Source organism: Phyllostomus discolor, chromosome 1 (genome assembly GCF_004126475.2).
Source record: "Phyllostomus discolor isolate MPI-MPIP mPhyDis1 chromosome 1, mPhyDis1.pri.v3, whole genome shotgun sequence".
Lineage (NCBI taxonomy): Eukaryota > Metazoa > Chordata > Mammalia > Chiroptera > Phyllostomidae > Phyllostomus > Phyllostomus discolor.
Window position 1 is genome coordinate 108,661,563 of NC_040903.2, and position 21,955 is coordinate 108,683,517.

Here is a 21,955-nt window from a genome sequence, read left to right on the forward strand (position 1 = left end):
TCTTTTGAGAAATCAGCTGACAGTCTGATGGGAACTCCTTTGTAGGTTACTGTCCCCTTATCTCTTGCTGCTTCTAGGATTCTCTCCATTTTTACCTTGGCTAATGTAATTATGATGTGCCTTGGTGTGTTTCTTCTTGGGTCCAACTTCTTTGGGGCTCTCTGAGCTTCCTAGATTTCTTGGAAGTCTACTTCCTTTGCCAGAGTGGGGAAGTTCTCCTTTATTATTTGTTCTAATACGTGTTCAATCTGTTGCTTTTCTTCTTCCCCTTCTGGTACCCCTATAATTCGGATGTTGGAATGTTTAAAGATTTCCTGGACGTTCCTAATCTTCTCCTCATTTTTTTGAAGTCTTATTTCTTCATTCTCTCCTGCTTGGTTGTTTTTTTCTTCCTTCTGGTCCACTCTATTGTTTTGAGTCCCAGTTTCCTTTCCTTCACTATTGGTTCTCTGTGCATCTTCCTTCATCTCTTTTATGGTAACCTGCATTTTTTCATCTAATTTGCACCCAAAAGCAACCAATCCTGTGAGCTTCCTGATCACCAGTGTTTTGAACTGTGCATCTGATAGATTGGCTATTTCTTGGTCACTCAAAAGGATGAGTCCTGGGGGACTGATCTGTTTGTCTGTTGAAGACATATCTCTCTCTCTCTCTTTTTTTTTTCCCCGGTCTGGTCGCTCTTGTTACACTGCGGGGTGGAGCCTTAAGTGTTCACAAGGGCTGGGCACCCTAGTCGCTAGATTGTGACGTTGTATGTGGGGGCGGGGGCGGGAGGTAACAATGGCGGTAGCTCCGTTCTCCTGGGACCTCAGTCCCTTCTCTGGGATCCTTGGTTGTGCGCTCTGCCCTGGTCCACACTCACTGCCTCACTGGGTCTGCCAGCTGCCGCTTGCGTACTCAAGGTCCACCGCTGCATCCCGGAAGGCTTACGTGCTCCTGGTTGCCTTTGCTCCCAGTTCTCCCCATCTCCATGTGCCGTGACCCGAGCCCACTCCTCCTCTCAGCCCCTCCTACAGGTCTGGATAAACAGGTCTACTTCAATTTCTTGGCTGTCCGACTTCCATTCAGATAAATACTCTATCAGTTCTGGGTGTTATTCTACCTCTAAATTGTTGTTGTTCTAATCTTGGTTGTGCGTGGAAATACAGTGTGTCCACCTATGCCTCCATCTTGCCAGAAGTCCCTAAAAGATTTTATTTATTTTATTTTTAGAGAGAGGGATAGTGTGGGAGAAAGTGAGGGAGAGAAACATCGATCAGTTAGTTGCCTCTCATAATGTGTCCTGCCCAGGGACTAAACCCTCAACCCAGGCATGTACCCTGACTAGTTATCAAACTGGTGACTTTCCACTTTGTGGGTCAACAGTCTGACAAATTGAGCCATACCAGTCAGGGCCACCCTATAAATTTTGTCATGAGATAATTCCATACGCTTCTTCAAAACCCCAGCACCTTCTTGCAGAGATATGGTGCTGGCAATGATAATGACCTTGATGTAACTTTGTTGGGAAACTATTTTATTCTTTATTAGAATTATAATCTCACCAATTTTGTCCAACCCTGAAAATGTTTAATAATGATGAAATTGCTTCTTGACTTTGAATATATGATATACTTAAAGCAGACTCAATTATTTTAGTCTGATCTCTTGCAATTCTTCTGCTGTGATTCAAGCCTTCCATTGAAAAGGACATTATTTTTGGAGTCTTAAACATATTTTTTCTTGAGTCAATGCTTAATTTTATATATATATATATATTTGCCACCTAAATTTCTATTATTTGTAAGAATAAATAGTCTTTCTGTCATCACTCCATTTTCACCTGTTTAGTATTAAGTTTGGATGGTTGCAGAGGTTCCACTTCAGTGGCTCCAAGTTAGGTCTTCTCACTATTCCCTAAGCACAGAGTTATTATGTCACATATGTGTGTCTCAACCAATGAGCACATTATCAAATCTACTCTACATAAACTTCTTAGTTCCTTATTAGATTTTCTGAATGTTTACTGCATACTGTACTTTACAAGAGGTTTCAATTAACCCTTAAAACAGCCTTATGATTTGAGGTTATAAAAATTGAGGTTCAGAGAGGCTGAGAAAGGAAACTAATATCACACAACTAGTTACTAAGTGGCATTTCCAACATTCAAACCCAGATCTGCCTAACACATCCTAAGTGCTGCTCTGCACTGCCTCCTCAGTGTGAAGGGAAATCTTCTTGTTAACAAATGTCTATTGTTAAAAGAACAGCTTGGAATGTGTGACACTATGATCTCATTTTACTCTTAGGCCAGGCTCTTAGTTTAGGCTAGTCTACTCTGTTGTAAGAAACAAACTCCCAAGTATTAGTGGCATTACACATGAAGTTTTATGTTTAGCTCACCCCAGGTTGACTGTGGCTCAGTAGCTCTGCAGGACAGCTCTTTTCCAAGGATTCAGGCTGTCTGCCTTATGCTGCAGTACCAACCAAAACATGTGGCTTCTAGTCTCTGAGCATAAGACTAGTGTCTTGATGTTGCAGCCTGGGATTGACACATGGGTGTACCAAATTTTCAGGGCTCTGAGAAAAGTCAGTGAGCACATGTATATTCAATAAGCAGTGAGTGTCTCTGCCACAACTTGCAAGGGCAAAACCACACTCCTGCTGTGGAAGGTAGATGAGATCATTCACTGTGCCTGCCACACAAGGAAGCAAGATGTCTCTCAGTCATAACTTAGACTGGAAAACAATCATAACTTAGGGAGAGAAATAACTTAGGGGGAGTAGTCAGTAGGGTGAGATAAATGAGATGAAATGACTCCTGTCAAAAATGAGACTCTTGCATGTTGAATTGCAAGGGGGCATCCTATTGGTGGAGGCAGGTCAGGAGAGAAGTGAGGAATCTGAGCTAGGGGGCTATGGAATTATTTCAGCCCTTTGTGTCCAGAGAACAAAGATTTTAGGCAGCAGTATGTAAAAGGGAGCAGGTTCTGTAAGTCCTGGGAGCAAACCTTTATACTTCTCCCATTTCTGTGTATTTCTGTTTGAATTTCCCTTAATATCTAGTCATTTAGCATTGAGTCATTTTAGTAATTTTTAAAGTCCCCATGCATCTCAGCTGTCCAAATGGGGATAGCAGAAGAGTTTGTGTCCATATGTGGCCAAAATATAAGAAAAGAAGGCAAACATTGCCCAGAACCCTACCCCTACCCACAGTGCCCATCTCTACTACTTATTTTATTTCTTCCCATAGTTTTTACTGACTTTTAGTATAGCACATATTTTACTTATTGATTTTGTTAACCATCTACACTAATAGAATGCAGATTTCATGAGGATAATTATTTTTGTCTGTTTGGTTCACTGCAGTCTCTGCAGCACATAGAATTAATAGTTCCTGGCACATGGTAGATAGTAAATAAGAATTTGTGGATTAAGGAAGCCATGATATACCCTGACCAGTGTGGCTCAGTTGGTTGGGCATCATGCCACAAAGTAAGAGGTTGCCAGTTCAATTCCTGGCCAGGGCACATGCCTGAGTTGTGGATTCAATCCCCAGTCGGGTCATGTATGAGAGGCAACCTATCAATGTTTCTCTGCCTTTCTTTCTCCCTCTCTCCCCCTCTCACTAAACACATAAATAAATAAAATCTTTAGGGAAAAGAAAGAAGCCATGGTGAACATCCAGGACCTCAGTAGAAATGGGAAGTGAGGAGGCAAAGTTAGAGGTAGTTTAACCTACCAGGAGATTCTTCCTCTGGAGCAAAAATTTGGAGCATTAGTATCAGAATTTTTTCTGAAATTTCTTTCACATTCTGTTTGTTATGGAATTTCTCTATAACATGATGAGATCTCCTCTAATATTTATCTCTTAGGTACATACAATCAATCATCCTGCCTATATTTCTTTTTCTTATCTCTACTTAATAGCAACATCTTCACCACATAGGATTTATTATGTGAGAATTCCTTCACTGTCTCACAGCAACCCATCTCCCAGCAACTGTGAGAGATTAATTTTCTAGATACCTGGTTGAAAATGACATATAAGTTTAGCTCTGTGGATGCCACCCTTAAAGATCAATTTGGGGCACATAACTGGGCCACCCACAGAATCAGTTAGCAAAGCAGAATAGTAGAGCTTGGGGTTTACTGAAAGATCTCTGAAAACCTAGTGTTGACTCTGCTGCTGATTCAAAAGGAAAAGATTAATCATAAACCAGTATTTTCCCTTCCCCTAAGATTGTATTTTACATATAAAATGATAATTTTAAAATGATAAAAATTATTTTGTACAGCTATAAAAGAAAATATGATAGCAGAATGGAAAATTTGATGAAATATATAAGAAAACAGAAAATGAGTAAGACATCTTAGGGGTATTTGAGTTAAAATAGTGAATAGTTTTAACTGCATTATGTAAGTGCAATGGAGAAAATTAAGCAGAGGGAGATAGAAACTGCTGGGAGGAGGGTTATAAATAATAAAAACAAATGGAGAAAAAACATTAACAAAATAACTTTCCTTACCCTGATAAGAATGAATATGATATTTAAAAAACAAAAATATTACCAAGAACAATTAAAAATGGTAGTGACTAAAACCTACTTCAATAAACTTCAAAATCTAAAACTCAACAAATGGAAAATTCTAGAGCAGCTGGGCAGCAGAGAGGTGCAGAAACCTGGCTTCTCACCTGCTTTGACTCCCAGAGGGACACACCCAGGTGTGTCAGAGGAATCCCAAGGATTCTCACTAACAACACCAAATATTGAGTTCTGCAAACTGAAAGAATGTTCTCATCTTTTTTTCTTTTTTTGAGTGAGAAGTAGAAACTACTGAAAGCTATTTAGGGAACTATTTTTAGTTCCCCAAATAAAGGGGAAACTGGTGGAAAGAAGAGAGGAGGGACCATGAAACCCCCTGACCTGGGGAAGCCATCTTAAGCCCAAGAGTAGCCCCATCCTGGGAGTGAGCCTCACCCCACCAATAGGTAAGGGGGAAGCCAGGGCAACAAAGCCAACTGAGTTTCCAATTTCTTCCTTTAATAATAGAGCTTTCAAGTTTCACCTGCACAAATGATTTTCAGAAAACAAAAAACTACATTTCCTAGACCCCCTTGCATTACTCACTTTGTATCAGAGCAAAGAGAAGGTCCAGGCTGAGTGGTCCAAGCATAAGCCAGAGAAAAAGAAGCACCTTGGCACTAGGCAAACAACAAAAAATATAAAAACAGCATGGAAAAAAATAACACAATCTAAAAGAAAATATAAATCAAGAAACAAAAGGTATTTACTCACAATTACTTGGTACTATACATAACATGATTATAATAAATAAAAGCTTCTATTATGAATAAAATAGTAGAATATGAAATAGTACTTTGATACTTAAGACAAATTGAAGAACAAAATAGCATATTACAGGTTTAATAAATAACTAAAGAAAAAGCAAAATAGTATTGAAATAGAATTACTGATGTAAAAGGAAAGATTTGAGATAATTATAACTGCAGACGAAAAAGAAAAACATATTAAAGTGATATAATTAACACTTTTATAAATGAGAAAATAAAAGTCAACCATATATAAAGATACTTTGTGTCCCTAAATCAGAGAACCCACCTTAGGAAAAGAAAATGTATTAAGAGATATAACACAAGAAAATTTCCTTAAAATAAAGAGGTTACTGAATCTGCTAATTGAAAAGTATACTGTTATGGAAAAAATGTGATACAGAATTTTCAGCACTGAGCTCTACCTTAGTTAGGTTGTTAAACTACAAGAATACTAATAACTAGTCCAGACATCCAAGTAGTAAAGGCAAATTACAAAAAAGAAAGAGGAAAATCAGTCTGGCCTTATTCTTTCCCAGAGGAACATACAGGTCTTCATGCAAACAATGAAACAAAAGTTCCCGTGGAAATAACATGTAACACCAAGACAGTTCTACCAATCCAGGATGTTGTTCAACGATAAGGGAAACAGGCAGATATTATTTTTCTTTATTTTATTAAATTTATTGGGGTGACTCTGGTTAGTAAGATTATATAGGTTTCAAACATACAATTTCTATAACACATCAACTACACATTGCATCTGTCCGTTCACCACCCAAAGCCTCTTTCAGTCAACATATATTCAATCCCCTTTACCTTCTTCTTCCTCTCCCCAACCCCCTTTCTCTATGGTTTGTTTGTCTTGTTTGTTCATTGTTACTTTCAGTTTTATATCCTACATATGAGTGAAATCATATGGTTCTTACTTTTTTCCATCTGATTTACTTCACTTAGCATGATATTCTCAAGATCTATCCATGTTGCAAATGGCAGGGTTTCATCTTTTCTTATGGCTGAGTAGTATTCCGTCATATATATGCACCACATCTTTATCCAGTCATCTATAGAAGAACACTTCATCTATAGAAGAACACATGGTCTTGGCCACCATGAATAGTGCTGCAATAAACATAGGGGAGCATATATTTTTACAATTAAATGTTTTCAAAGATTTCAAGTAGATACACAGAAGGATTTCTGAGTCATATGGTAACATTATTCTTAAGTTTTTGGAGAAGCCTCCATACTGTTTTCCACAATGACTGCACCAGTTTGCATTCCCAACAGTAGATGAGGATTCCTTTTTCTCCACAACCTCTTTAACACTTGCTATTATTTCTCTTACTTTTTCCCCAAATTTTTATTGTATTTTTTCCATTACCACTTAGTACCCTTATATCACCCTCTCCCCAGCAATCACCAGACTGTTGTCCATGAGTTATTTGTCAGTTTTCCTAAAAACCTCCACTTCCTTATTTCCCTCACCCCAGCTTCGCTGTCATCCTGCTGTATATCTATGAGTCTGTTTCTATTTGCTTGTTAGTTCAGATTGTTCATTATATTTGACATATGAGTGAAATCTCATGGTATTTATCTTTCTCTGACTGGCTTATTTCACTTAGCATAATATTCTCCAGGTACATCCATACTGTCACAAAGGGCAAAACTTTCTTCTTCTTTTATGGCCAAGTAGTATTCAACTGTATAAATGCCCCAGAGTAGTTTTATCCTCTCATCTTCTGATGGACACTTGGGCTGCTTCCATACCTTGGTGATTATGAATAACACTTCAATGAACATAGGGGTGTTTATGTTCTTCTGAATTAGTGTTTTGAATTCCTTTGGATATATTCCCAGAACTGAGAATGCTTGGTCAAAACACGGATCAATTTTTAATTTTTTTTTTTGGGGGGGGATATCTATATACTGCTTTCCACAGTGGCTGCATTCCAGTCTGCATCCCCACCAAGTGTGCAAAAGACTTCCCCTTTTTCCACATCCTCACCAGCACTTGTTTGTTGATTTTTGATAACAGCCATTTAGACAAGTGATAGTATCTCATCATGGTTTTAATTTGCATTTCTCTGATGATAAGTGACATTGAGTGTCTTTTAATATGTCTATTGGCTATCTGTATATCCTCTTTGGAGAAGTGTCTGTTCAGTTCCTTGGCCCAATATTCAGCTGGGTTGTTTGTTTTTCTGGTGTTGAATTTTGTAAGTATTTTATAAATTTTGGATATTAACCCTTTATCAGATGTATTGGCAGATATGTTCTCCAATTCTATGGGTTGTCCTTTTATTTTGCTGATGATTTCCTTTGTGGTGCAAAATCTTTTTAGTTTGATGTAGTCCAGTTTGTTCATTTTTTCTTTTGTTTCCCCGGCCTGAAGAGATATATCTAATAAAAAATTGCTACCAGCAGTGTCCAAGATGTGCTGCTTATGTTTTCTTCCAGGATTTTTATGGTTTGGGGTCTAATATTTAAGACTTTGATCCATTTTGAATTTATTCTTGTGTGTGGTATAAGAAGGTATTTATTTTCATTTTTCTGCACATATCTATCCAGTTTTCCCAACACATTTATTGAATGAACTATCTTTAGCTCATTGTATGTGCTTGCTTCTTCTGTCAGATATTGACTATAAATATGTGGATTTATTTCTTGGTTTTCTATTCTGTTTTATCCATCTTTGTGTCTGTTTTTATAAGAGGTACTGTTACAAAGCAGTACCAGGCTGTTTTGATTACTATGGCTTATAGTAAAGTTTGATATTAGGTAGTGTTTACTCCAATTTTGTTCTTCTTTCTAAGGATTGCTGTTGCTCTGCAGCCCTCTTGTGGTTCCATACAAATTTTTGAAATATTTATTCTAGTTCTGTGAAGTATGTCATTAGAATCTTGATAGGGATGGCATTGAATCTATTGATTGCTTTGGGTAATATGGACATTTTAATGATGTTAATGCTTCTTATCCATGAACACAGTATGTGCTTCCACTTATTTGTATCTTCTTCCATTTCTTTCTTCTGTGTCCTATAATTTTACATGTACAAGTCTTTTACATCCTTGGTTAGATTTATTCCTACATATTTTATTCTTTTAGAAGCTAATGTGAATGAGATTGTATTCTTAATTTCCTTTTCTGTAAATTCATTATTGGCATATAAAAATGCAACTGATTTCTGGATATTAATTTTATATCTTGAAACTTTGCTGAATTCATTTATCAGTTCCAGAAGTTTCTTGGTGTTGAGGTTCTCTATGTACAGTATCATGCCATCTGCATATAAAGACAGTTTTACTTCTTACTTTTCAATTTGGATGCCTTTTATTTCTTCTTCTTGTATGATTGCTGTGGCTAGGGTTTCCAGTACTATGTTGCATAAGAGAGGCAAAAGAAGACAGCCCTGTCTTGTTCCAAATCTAAAGGGGAATGCTTGTAGTTATTGCCCATTGAGTATGATGCTGGCAGTGGGTTTGTCATATATGGCCTTAATTACATTTAGGTATGTTTCCTCTATTCCCACTTTGCTGGAGTTTTCAACATAAATGTGTGCTAGATTTTATCCAATGCCTTTTGCTTCATCTATTGATATGATCATGTGGTTTTTATGCTTTATTTTCTTTATGTGGTGAATCACATTTATTGATTTGTGAATGTTGCACCACCTTGTACTCCCAGACTAAATCTCACTTGATCATGGTGTATGATCTTTTTGATGTATTGCTGTATTCAGTTTGCTAATATTTTATTGAGCATATTAGCATCTATGTTCACCAAGAATATAGGCCTATAATTCTTTTTGTTTGTAGTGTCTTTATCTAGTTTGGGAATTAGGATAATGCTGGTCTCATAAAATGAGCTTAGGAGTCTTCACTTGTCTTGAATTTTTTGAAATAGTGTGAGAAGAAGTGTTAGCTCTTCTTGGAATGTTTTTAAAATTCACCTGTGAAGCCATCTGGTCCAGGGCTTTTGTTTCTTGGAGTTTTTTTCTTATTACTGTTTCAGTTTCACTAGGTGTTTCTGGTATGTTCAAATTCTCTGATTCTTCCTGATTGAGTTTAGGAAGATCGTTTGATTCCTAGAATTTATCCATTTTGTTCAGCTTGTCCAGTTTGTCGGCATATAGTTCTTCATAATATTTTCTTATAATCCTTTGTATTTCATCAGTGTCAGTTGTTATTTCTCCTCTTTCATTTCTGATTTTATTTATTTGTGTCCTCTCTCTTTTTTTCTTGATAACTCTGGTTAAAGGTTTGTCAGTTTTGTTTATTTTTTCAAAGAACCAGCTCTTGGATTCATTGATCTTTTGTATCTTATTTTAGAACCTGTTTCATTTATTTCTGCTCTGATCTTTATTATTTACTTCTTTTTACTCATTTTGGGCTTTTTTGTTGTTCTTTTTCAACTTCCTTTAAGTATAAAGTTGTATCGTTTATCTGAGCTTCTTCTTGGGGTGTTTTTGGGGGTGGGGGATAGGTCTGTAATGCTACGAATTCCCCTCTTAGGATTGCTTTCCCTGTGTCCTATGGATTTTGAATTGTTTCATTTTCATTTTCATTTGTGTCAAGGTATCAATTGATTCCTTCCCTGATCTCATTGTTGAGTGTGTTTTTCATTGCTTTTCCTGTGATTGATTTCTAGTTTCATAGTATTGTGGTCAGGGAAAATGCTTGAAATGATCTCAAACTTCTTATATTTATTGAGACTTGTTTTGTGTCCTAACATGTAGTCTATTCTATAAAACATTCTTTGTGCTCTTGGAAAATATGTTTATTCTGATGTTTTGGGGTGAAATTCTCCTTGTTGATTTTCTCGCTGGAAGACCTACCCATTGAAGTCAATGAGGTGTTAAGATCGCTGACTATGACTGTGTTTCTGTCGATCTCTCCCTTTATGTCCACCAAGAGTTATATCCTCTTGTTGGATTGTTCCCTTTATCATTATTTAGAGTCCTTCTTTGTCTTTTACTATACCCTTGGTTAAAGTCTATTTTGTCAGATATAAATATTGCTACCCCAGCTCCTTTTTGCTTTCCATTCACATGAAATATATTTTTTCATCCCTTTGCTTTTATCTGTGTGAATATTTCAAACTATGGTTGGTCTCTTGGAGGCAGCATATAAATAGGTCTTGTTTTCTTATCCAATAAGCTACCCTATGTCTTTTGGCTGGAGCATTTAAGCCATTAACATTGAAGATAGTTATTGATAGATACATATTTAGTGCCATTTTATTGTTATACTATTTCTTTCTGTTTGTTTTCTTTTTTCTTCTTAAAGTAAGCCCTTTAACATTTGTTGCAGTACTAGTTTGGTGTTAATAAACTACGTTAGCTTTTTCTTTTCTGGGAAGCTCCTTATTTCTCCTATTTTAAATGATAGTCTTGCTAGGTAAAGTAGCCTTGGTAGTAGGTCCTTGCTTTTCATCACCTTGAATATTCCATGCCACTCCCTTTCAGCCTGAAATGCTTCTGTTGAGAACTCAGATGATAGTCTAATTAGTACTCCCTTGTATGTAACTACCTGATTTTTTTGTGTGGCTTTTAGGATTATCTCCTTATCTTTAAACCTTGTGATTTTATTTATGATGTGTCTCCGTGTAGGCTTCTTTTGGTCCAATTTGTTTGGAACTCCGTAAGTTTCCTGGACATGTGTGTCTTTTTCTTCTACCAGACTGGGAAATTTTAGGCATTATTTCTTCAAATAGGTTCTTGATCCCTGGCTCACTCACTTCTCCTTCTGGTATTCCCATGATGCAGATGTTGTTACATTTCATGTTGTCCCACAGGTTCCTTAAGTTCTCCTCATTTCTTTTAATTCTTTTTTCTTTTTGCTGTTCTTCTTGGGTATTTTTTTCTATCTTGTCTTACAAATCACTTATTCAATACTCTGCCTCTTTTAACCTACTGTTTCTTCCTTTCAATATATAATTTATTTCAGATACTGCATTCTTTATTTCTGACTTGTCCTTTTTTATAGTTACTATGTCTTTTTTCATGTCACTGAGTATCCTTATGATCATTACTCTAAACTCTCTATCTGATAAATTGCTTGCCTCCATTTCATCTAGTTTTTCTTCTAGAGATTCTCTTGTTCTTTTATTTGGGGCCTGTATGTTTGTCTTCCCACTTTGGCTGCCTCTTTGTGTTTCTACATATTAGGTGAATCTGCAAAGACTCTGGTGCAGACCTATGTCAGACACAGCCTGTGATGGGCCCTGAGCAACCTGCTTGGAGCTATCAGTGATCCACAGCTGTGGTCCCTCTGCTGGTCCTTGTTGTGTGCAGAAAGAACCTGACTATGCACCATGGCCAGCTTTTGCCAGCATCATGACTGGAGGAGGGTCAGCAAAAGTCTCAGAGCTCCCAGAGATATGCCTCTGCCTTCATGTTTTCTTTTAGACTTACAGAGCAAAAGTTTTCCAGCAATTACTCTTCAGCAGCAGGGCTTGAGTACTACAAGGTGGGGCAGTGTAATTCCTTTGGGTGGGGCTACTGCTTCCACTCAGGCTGATGCCACTTGGAGGGAATTGCTCTGCCTGCGGAAGCTGGCTCCTGCAGTATGGAGAATGGTTCAGTACAGAGGACTTGGTGGTTGTTCCTTCCATTCTCTTCCCAAAGCCACCAGCCCCAGATTCTCCTCATGTATCTCTAGTTCACTCTGCCCACCCTCTGCTGGTGCCCAGGGTAAGTGGCTGCAAACAGAATTTTGTTCATTAGTTCTTTAAGAGACTCTCTATGTCTGTAGCCATCTCTTCCTAGTGGACAGAAACCCTGATGCTTTTCATAGCTGAATGTTATTTGGGCTCCTTTCCTGGTTCTGATGCTCTAGACTAGGGCACTGAGCTTAGGGTTAGACCCCACACTTCTCAGGGGACCTCCCTTGCTGCAGAAATATCTTCCCAGGACTTCAGCTACCAACTGTGGAGCCCAGCTAGCCCTCTCCTGTCTCCTCCACACACTGTACCAGTCATGTAGTGGTGTTGTGGCTTCTTCTGTGTGTTTGTGGTTATAAGGCTTCTTTCCAGCTAGTATTCAGTTGGTTATTCAAAATGATTTTTCTATAATTTGGTTGCAATTCAAGTTTGGTCCTGGGAGGAAGGTAGTGTAGCTTCTATTTACATCTCCACCGTCTTGAGTCTCTCCTCTTTTATTTATTACAGCTGCTCTGACAGGTGTGAGGTGGTATCTCCTTGTGGTTTTGATTTGTATTTGCCTAATAGCTAGTGAAGTTTAGCATCTTTTCATATATCTGCTGGCCATTTGTAAAGGCAGACATTCTTAAAGACAAGAAAATTCGCCCTGGCTGGTGTAGCTCAGTGGATTGAGCACGGGCTGCAAACCAAAGCATCACAGGTTCGATTCCCAGTCAGGGCACATGCCTGGGTTGCAGGCCATGGCCCCCAGCAACCACACATTGATGTTTCTCTCTCTCTCTTTCTCCCTTTCTTCCCTCTCTAAAAAAATAAATGGATAAAATCTTAAAAAAAAGAAAACTCTAGTACCCATGAACTGCTATTTAAGGAACTAACAGACACTCTAATTCAGACAATTCAGAGAAGAAGTGAAAATATAAAGCAAAGAAGAAAGAAAGTAATCAAAATGAAAAGTGACATGGAGATTAAAGAATGTGAAAGTCATGTATTTGAATAATGTAAAATTAATAATACATTATCAGGATGTGGGATAGCTAGGTGAGAAATTGCTAATGCCCTCTTCTTTCAGAGCTGGGATGCTATCTATACTATTTTAGATTAAAATACCTATTTGTTTAAAAACTCTAACTCTTTAAAAATTTCCCAAAACTCCTTCATTGAATATTATGTGATCTTATAGTAACTAATATTGCCAGTAGTAGAGAATTGTTTTTTGAAATTCAACATTTTAAATTTTTTCCTGTTATCTTTAAGTAAAATTAAATTCAATATTTTTATTAAAATTTTGTCCATAATATCAAAATACCATTTACATAAACATGTTTATATTTACACATCCATTTTCAATCTATGTTATATTTTTACTGCTCTAATATTAGAAATATTGAATGTTATTTTTAACCTGTTTTTCTGTGATCTTAAAGCTTTATGATAATAAAAAAGCCCTGGTATTTAATGAAAAAATGATGCACCAGGGCAATTTATTGAATAGTAAATTGTGCTTATTTTACTATTTTTTCCTTCTCCCCTCATTTCAAGCAGGCAGCCAGCTTTGTCATTCCTTGCTTCTAGCATTTTTGCTAAATGACAGCAGCTGAAGTCAACTTTGTAAAAATATTAAACTGCCCCACCCTGTAGTACTTAAGCTCTGCACTGAAAAATTAACATTAAGTATCTTACTGTGAGTGAAGAGAAGAAAAAGATTTGGAGAGCAAGGAGTAATGGAATTGAAATTCTCTCAGATTGGAAACAAGAGAAAGGTCTTTGGGTTCTGTACTCCCCATGCAGCACCTAAGAAGGGAAGTAAGATAGCATAGGTCATACAGGCCACCTAAAATTTCTCACACCCTGAAGCTGAGGACATAAGAGAATTTTAAAACAAAATTAAAACTAAAATGTATTATTTTCTAAATAAATTGTATTTTAAAAATAACTGAAAGAATCATTATAAGTTTAAATTCCATGTCAGTTCTCCAAAGTCATTTGTATTACCAAGAAAATAATGTATCAGCTAGTGAAAATATTGGTAGGAATTGGTTTATCTTATAACCCTAGTTCTGCCCACTACCACTGAAGGAAAGTGTGGCTCTTAGTAGATGGAAAATCAGGACAAGAATACATTCTGAAAGGAAGGAGACCAGGAGTATGGTGCATGTCCAAACCAGAAGGAGGAAACAACTCTGAAATAGTCAACCTGCATACCTGAAGAAAGTATCAAAAAGGGAAGGAAGAGAGGATCCAAGATGGTGGTAGAATAGGTAGAAATTACAATCACCTCCTCCTAGGATCAACCTGGAATTACAGAAAAATAAATATAAAATAAAATAGACAACAATCAATCTGAAGACTAGTTGAACAAGTCTTATAACCAAGGATTTACAGAAGAAGCCATATTGATCCTGGTAGGAAGGGCAGAGACATCAAAAGGGCTGGCCCAAACCCATATGTGGTCATTGAAAATCCAGAGAAGTATTTCAGCTGCAAAAGTTTCCCCTTAAGGAGTGAGGGGTCTCAACCCCACACCAGGCTGCCCAGCCCAGAGCACCAGAACTAGTAAGAGGATCCCACATAATATCTGGCTATAAAAATCAGTGGGGATTACCGTATGTCTGCCAGGAAGAGAGAGGCTTGTGAGAAACCCAGTCATACTCTTAAAGGGCCAGCACATAAAATTTCTATAGCCTTTACCCCTGGGCTCCAGTAGAGGGAGGGCGAAGCAGTTGAGTTGTATGAGGACAGACTGAGTTGTGTGGCTCCAGAGAGAGGGCTGAAGGGACAGCCACCAGGGCCCCTGTGCTGAATCCCTCTCTCACATTGTTCACAGATGCCACCTTCCCTGTACAAGCTCTCCCCTCCATACAGCATCAGTCTAAGGGAATTCTATAGCCCCATCCTGACTCCCTGTCACTGTACTCTGCCTGTTCATGCCCTGCAAAGGAGTCAGCTGCCTGGAGCCATGATATAGACTTTCTTAGAGAGCTCTTGAGGAGGTCTAGGTGGACTCAGGGGTTGTCAGAGACTGAGTTACATGGCTCTGGGCTAGGGGCCTTTCCCTAACCCTGTCCCTAAGATGCCTGACTGGTGCTGTTCAGCCCAGAAGAGATATCCCCAAGAAGAAATTCCCAACCCTTAGTGGCCCTCACCTATCACATTCATGCCCTGCAGAGGAGTCAGTTGGCTGGACCCACCCTGAGCCTACAGTGCAGACTTTCTTGGAGGGCTCTTGAAGAGATCTTGGCAGACTTAGGAAGACACTGAGTTGTGTGGCTCTAGGGTAGGGGCAGAGTTTTCCCTCATATGCCTGACTGGTGCCATCATTCCTATATAGAGCCCTCCCTTTACACAGTCAAATCTTGGTGTGTTTGGGCTTGATAAACTCTGCTGGCCTCACCCTAATGATTCCCTGAGATCCTGTCCTACAACAAAGGTTTGCAGTACTGTTGTTCAGTGGCCTCTGACTCAACACTGGTGTCAAGTTTGATCTGTCTCACTGCTACCTGGTGGTTCACTGAGAACCTACTTCACATAACTCACATGCTTTCAGAGTCTCTACCAGTGACTGAGACTAGCAGGCAACCAGGAAGTAGAGGCAGATCTCAGGGAGACTCAGGCTTTTTGCTGGCTTGCACCTGGGCTCAGTGCTGGTGGAAGGCAGCCTTGGTGGCAGTTTGTCTCCTCCCCCACACACCCAGGCCTAGCAAAGGCAGCTGCATACTGTGGATTGCTTCATAGCTCCAAACAGGTAGCCCAGGGAGGGTGACAAGCAGCACCTGAAATTTACCTGTACTGGAGTCCCTCCCAAGAGCTACAACATAGCTGGTGGCAGGATTCAGACTGCATCAGAGCATGACCCAATTAGCTGCACAAGCAGCACATCCAAAGGAAGATCTCTGCAGACACCAGACCCTATTGGGTGAATCGTGATTCATGGTGTGGGCACTCAGTAGCTTGTACAATGTGGTCATAGTGAATTCTCACAGTCAGCCAGCCTGAGAGTCAACCACACCAACGGGCAGACCAACAGTAATCAAGACTCAACTACAGATGGCCAATAGACATATGAAAAGATGTTCAACATCACTAATTATCAGAGAAATGCAAATTACAACCACAAGTGTGAATCATCACATCACACCTGTCAGAATGGCTACCATCAATAAATCAATGAACAACAAGTGCTGGTGAAGATGTGGAGAAAAGGGAATCATCATGCACTGTTGGTGGGAATGCATATTGGTGTAGCTACTGTGGAAAACAGGGTGGATGGTCTTCAAAAAATTAAAAATGGAAATGCTTTATGGTCCAGCAATTCCACTTCTGGGAGTTTATCTGAAGAAACCCAAAACACTAATTCAAAAGAATAACTACACTTCTATGTTCACTACAGTGTTATTTACAATAGACAAGATATGGAAGCAACCCAAGTGTCCATCAGTAGATGAATGGATGAAAAAGTGGTGGTACATATATCCAATGAAATATTGCTCAGCCATAAAAAGAATGAAAACTTGCCATTTGCAACAGCATGGATGGAACTAAAGGGTATTATGATAAGTGCAATATTTCAGATAAAGACAAACACCATATGATTTCACTTATATGTGGGATCTAAAGAATAGACACTGAAATAAAGAACAGACTGACAGAATTCAGAGGGGAGAGGAGAGGGAATTTCAGGGGAATTTCAGGGAAAAAAGGGAAGTGTTTACAGGAACAAGTATAAAGGACACATGGATAAAAACTAGGGACGGGTAGAAATGGGAGGGAGGGGAGGGTTGGGTGGGTGCATTGGGATGGGAGTAAAAGATAGAAAATTGTACTACAACAACAATTAAAATAAAATTAAAAATGTAAATAAAATAAAATAGAACATAAAAAAATAAAGAAAAATATAAACTAACAAAATTGGAACAGACCCATAGATACAGAGAACAGACTGAAACTTGCCAAAGGGGAAGGAGGTGGAAGGAATGGGTAGAAAAGATGAAGGGATTAAGAAGTACTAATTAGCAGTTACAAAATAGTCACAAGAATGTAAAGTACAGCATAGGAAATGTTGTGATAATTATGTATGGTGTCAGGTTGGTACTAGATTTATTAGGGGATTACTTACTAAATTATATCAATTCCTAATCATGATGCCATACACCTGAAACTAATACAAAATAATATTAAATGTAACCTGCAATTTAAAAATAAAATTTAAAGGTGATTTTTAAAAAAGAGATGGAAGATTCCATAAAAGAGAAGAAGGCAGAAAAATCAAAAACAAATTACCTATATACTCATTTCTGAAACAGGTCCCAATAAGAAACTCAGTTTTTCAGACAAGCAGACTGTCCATCCACACTGCGATCATATGGTAGCCCAAATACTGGAACAGCCTGACACAAAGCAGGAGCTCTGTGAGTTGAGAAATAAACTGGGAAGTGAATAATTAAAATTCCATAATCCATAAGAGTGTAAGAACAATACCAAGGAGTATAAGAACCATAGCTCTAGATGGTGCTATTTGGCTGGCCAATAATTTAACCTATGTCAATCACAAAAAAACAACACCTGTTTATTAAAAAAATCCAAATTTTAACCACCTCAATAGCATCTCTGTTTTAGAAACTACCCTAAAAGTCACTCATTTTATATAAAATGCTCTCATCAGTAGGTCAGAATTAGGTGCCCTTGCTCAGACCTGTCTTTCTCTACATGAGGGCCCAGAAACATTGCACTCACGCTTCACCAGTGTACACTGGAGAACCTGTGGTTGACAAACCCTCCAGGCTCTTAAACAGATCAAAAGAGGGCACCATGCCAATCAGTCACTACATTGTCAAATTTCTGGCAGCATTTTGGGCTTTCAATGTCATTCTTAAAATGATGTTATTTGGTTTTTTTCACTGACAGTATTAAACCACAGAGTAATTCCTGCATTTATACACCTTTTAGCTTATGAAAATAGACAATAGGCAAAAAACTTTGAAGTTCAGCACTTGAGAAAGGATTTTTTTAAAAAGGAAACATTGCCCTGATGAGGTGGCTTAGTTGATTGGAGTGTCATCTCATATACCAAAAGGTTCTGAGTAGGATACTCGGCCAGATAACCAATTGATGTGTCTCTCTCACACTGATGTTTCTATCTCCCTCCCCTTCCTTTCTCTCTAAAATCAATAAACATACCCTTGGGTAAATAATTAGTAATAATAATAATAATAATAATAATAATTGCCCTGGCCAGTGTTGCTCAGTTGGTTGTGGGTTCAGACCCAGTTGAGACATGTACCTGAGGCAATCGATCAATGTTTTTCTCATAGCAATGTTTCTCTCCCTCTCTCTCTCCCTCCTTTTCTCTTTCTAAGCATGTTCTCAAGTGAGAATAATTTTTTAAAAAAATAAATAATATATAATAGATTGTCACACTGACATGTATGTGTTTGTAAGCCTCATGAAAATAATAATAATAAACAATTATTCTTAAGGCCAGTTTTCCCATCATGCTTGGAATTCCCTGTTCAGTGAAAGCTCTCTATGGAGTGGCCCAAGCACAGATCCATGCCAACATGTCATGTGCCTGCTTACCTTGGGAGTCATTCCTCAGTCCCAAGGGAGACAGAGAGAATTCTCATTGAACATAGACCCACAGATAGTCACCTGCAAGTGCAGAGTATTCTTGTTATGAAATCACTAGGTAAAGTGAACTTTCTAATGCAGAACAGTCAATTCATCATGCCTTGTTTCTATGAGCATATTCTGCAAATGTTACCATTAGGCCCCTCTAACCCTTTCTTGGCAGTAAGGTAGGCAGAAATCATAAATGCAAAAATTTATAAGCATAATGACCTATTGTTTAAATAAACCAGAGTACTATAGATTTAAAATAAATTCAAATGATTCCATTTCACTTCTGAAATAAATGATTGTTAGGGGTACAACAATACAGAAGGTTTAAATCTGTATAGTGACACACTTCAGTTAATTCATTCAGTCAGTTCTCCAACCTAGTTGACAATAGGTATTTTGAATGATCTGCATTGTACAAATTTTATTTCTAAGTTCATACACTTGCATTTAAGCAGTGGAGATAAATTTCTTTATTAAAAGCTTCTGGACAAGATAGGGATATAAGTAGATACACTTTGCTTCCTCACACAACCAAAAGAAGGACAACAAATGTAAAAACAAAAAACAACCAAAAGTGACAGAAAATCAAACTGTATGGAAGTTTGAAAAGCAAGGAGATAAAGAAGAAACATTCATCCAGACCAGTGGGAGGGGCATAGATGGGCAGCTGGGGCAGAGAGGACTCCAGGCAAGGTGGCAGCTGGAGGACCAGTTGAGGCAGCAGCTGAAAGAGCAGGTGGTCCCATATTCGCATGTGGATAAACTGAGAGGAACAACTGGGGAGCAAGATGGACTGAGCAACCCAGGGTTCCAGTGTGGGGGGAATAAAGCCTCAAAACCTCTCATTGAAAAAACATGTGGGGGTTGAGGCAGTGGGAGAAACTCCCAGCCTCACAGGAGAGTTCATTGGAGAGATCCACAAGGTCCTAGGACACACACAAACCCACCCACCCAGGAATCAGCACCAGAAGGGCCCAATTTGCTTATGGTTAGTGGTGGAAGTGACTGAAAGCCAGCAGAGAGCTGAACAAGTGGCTTGTTCTTTCTCAGACCCCTACCCTACATACAGCACCACAACTAAAAAACAAAGAGATAGCCAACCTATCAGATGCAAATTTCAAAATACTGGTAATCAGGATGTTTACAGAATTGATTTAGTATGGTCACAAAATAGAGGAAAAAGTAAAGGCTATGAAAAATGAAATAAAGGAAAATGTACAAATAATGAACAGTGACAGGAAGGAAACCAGGACTCAATCAATGGTTTTGACCAGACAGAAGAAAGAAATATTCGACCAGAACAGAATGAAGAAATAAGAATTCAAAAACATGAGGAGAGGCATAGGATCCTCCAGAACAACTTTAAATGTTCCAACGTCTTCATCATAGGGATACCAGAAGGAAAAAAGGAAGAGCAAGAAATGGAAACTTATTTGAAAACATAATGAAGGAGAACTTCCCTAATCTGGCAAAGGAAATAGACTTCCAGTAAGTCCGGGAAACTCAGAGTGTCCCAAAGAAGTTGGACCCAAGGAAGCACACACCAAGGCCCGTCATAATTACATTACCCAAGATTAGAGATAAGGAAAGAATGCTAAAAGCATCAAGAGAAAAGGAGACAGATATCTACAAAGGAGTTCCCATAGACTATTAGGTAATTTCTCCAAAGAAATCTTATACACAAGAAGGGGCTGGAAAGAAGTATTCAAAGTCATGAAAGGCAAGGACCTATACCCAACGTTGCTCTACCCAGCAAAGCTATCACTTAGAATGGAAGGGCAGATAAAGTGCTTTCCAGATAAAGTCAAGTTAAAGGAGTTCATCACCACCAAGCCCTTATTATATGAAATGTTAAAGGGACTTACTAAAGAAAAAGATGATCAAAACTATGAACAGTAAAATGACAACAAACTCACAACTATCAACAACAAAACCTAAAAAAAAAGTAAAGAAAAATGAACAATGCAAACAACTAGAACAGGACCAGAATCACAGAAATGAAGATCACATGGAGGGTTACCAGCAAGAAAGGAGAGAGGCAAATGGGGGAAAAGGTACAGGGAATAAGAAGTATAAATAGTAGGTAGAAAATAGACAGGGGGAGGTTAAGTACAGTACAGGAAATATAGAAGCCAAAGAACTTATATGTACAACCCATGGACATGAACTAAGGGGGAGGGGGATGAGGCTGGGAGGTAGTGTGCAGGGTAGACAGAAATTAAGTGGGAGAAATGGGACAACTGTAATAGCATACTCAATAAAATATTTTTCAAAAAAATTCTTTGTTAAATTTTGCATTAATTTTTCATAACTCATGCTAACTAGCCCACTATCATAGGCTATTTTAAATTAATATATTCATATTTTCTCATACAAAAGAAGGATAGAAACCAGAAATACATTAAGATAATGTAAGCTTATGCTTTGCATTTATTCTGATTAGTGATATTTAAGATAGTATCTTGTGTAGTGGAAAGAACAATGGCTATGACCTCAGGAGACCTGAGTATTTATTTAATTCCTCTGCTCCCGCCCCCTTGTCTCCTTCTTGCCTTCCTTTCTCCATAAATATTCATTACTCACCTACCTACACAATGTGTTATGGGATATAAAAAGGTACATAAGATTCAGTTTATGCCTTCAAGTGATATGTAGAGAGATCATAGGGATAAAATGATGAAGAAATAGCATGAGCTTTGAAATTCAACAGCCCTAGATGAAAATATAAATTAATTTTTCACTCACTATGTAACTTTATTCAAATTACTTAACTTTCCTAAGCTTCACTTTACTCATCAAAATGAAGTTAAGTCACAAACATTTTACTTTATAAAAATGAAGATAACACTATCTGCCTGAAAGACTAGTTGTAAAGACTAAATTTGCAATATGTCTAAAACACCCAGAAAACTATGCAATAATTTCTTTTCTTGGAAAAATTCTAGACTTGAAATCAGAAGAGCTGAGTACAAATTTTGAGTCTGTAAAGTGACTTTTGGGCAGTCCTGTAAACTCCCCAGATTCCAAAACCTCCCTCAGTGCAAGGACAGGATTAAATAAGCTGATTCTGAACACCTCTTCCACTTCTGAAAATAAATTTTTTCTATTGTGGTGCACAGAAACTTGAGATTTTTGGCAGAATAATTACTTAGGTGGATTAGAAAGACTGATTTGGTAGCAATAGATTGATGAGCATGTGTAAAGTTAAGAGAAAAGACAAGAATATCTGTTAGAAAATCTTGTGACAATACAACACCCCCCACATATGTAGGCAGCACCCATCTATGTAGTCAGCATAGAACCTTTTGTTGTTACTTGATGTCCCCAAGTAACCATGCACACAGGCTATTGTTCATAGTAGTT